The sequence below is a fragment of the Vespula vulgaris genome, chromosome 13 (genome assembly GCF_905475345.1).
Source record: "Vespula vulgaris chromosome 13, iyVesVulg1.1, whole genome shotgun sequence".
NCBI classification, from domain to species: domain Eukaryota; kingdom Metazoa; phylum Arthropoda; class Insecta; order Hymenoptera; family Vespidae; genus Vespula; species Vespula vulgaris.
This window is the reverse complement of record NC_066598.1, coordinates 3,268,094-3,269,285: the sequence shown is the minus strand read 5'-3', so window position 1 is coordinate 3,269,285 and position 1,192 is coordinate 3,268,094.

Below are 1,192 nucleotides of genomic sequence, written 5' to 3'. Positions count from 1 at the left end.
TTTCATTGGATAATATCTAGGAAAGTATTTTATGTAAAAATGTTTCATCTTTTTAATATTTCTATAAATATTCTGATGCGATCAAAAAAATAGTATATATATATATATATATATAAATATAAATATATATATATATAAATGTGTATATATATTATAAATAAATATATACACACACACACACATATATATATATATAACATATACATTTTATGTAAAAGTATTTGTATCTTTTTTTTAATGTTTCTATAAACATTATGATAGTGTGTATATATATATGTATATATATAGGGAGGAAGAGAGAGAGAGAGAGAGAAAGAGAGAGAGAGGAAATTACACCATTGTGGTAAAGTAAAAGCCTAGAGGTTAGATCATAGGGTAGTCTGCAAGTACCTAGGGTGACTCGTATAGATACATATATATATATATATATATATATATATATATATATATATATATATATATATACCCATTGTCCCTGACATCTTCCGAGATGGGTCTGTGAGCATCTGAGTGGAACAATTACAACTCGTTTTCAAGCCATTTACAAATGATTTATCTGGACTCTTACGAGGACCTTTCGAGACATTAGCACGCAGTACACATAACGACCCCGTAACACCTACCACGTTCAACCCTCTCTCCCACTCATCCTCTTCCTCCTCCTCCTCTTTTTCTTCTTCTTCTTCTTTCTTCCACCCTCACGAACACCTTTATATACCCTAACTTTTCACCTCCTTTCTTATACTTTTTTTTTCTTCTAGTAAATAGCATTCAACGACGTGACCGTATTACACACTTTCCAGACTAAATATCTTTTTCAAGGATTTGTCATGACGTTATCTAGGAAAAGCAAAGCTAAGTATAATATTTTATTACCCAGGATATTATTATAAATTTCCTGTTAAATTCCGTCGAGAAATACTTGGAATTATTGATGAAAGATAAGAGAGAGAATAAATAGTTAAAAGTCGAATCGTTTAACGATTTTGTTAAAAAGTGACCAAGTATTATATCACCGCGGGTGTGGATGAGAAAATGAGGATGAGGTTGAACGAGGGTGGAGTTTGGTGTGGTAGGGTGTAATGGGGGAGGGGATTAACGATTCGGACGATCGTAAATCACTTTTGGAGAGCGCTAGAGAGGACTCCACCCTCGTCGTGACCACTTTCAAATCCGGTTAGAAGCTTCGTAT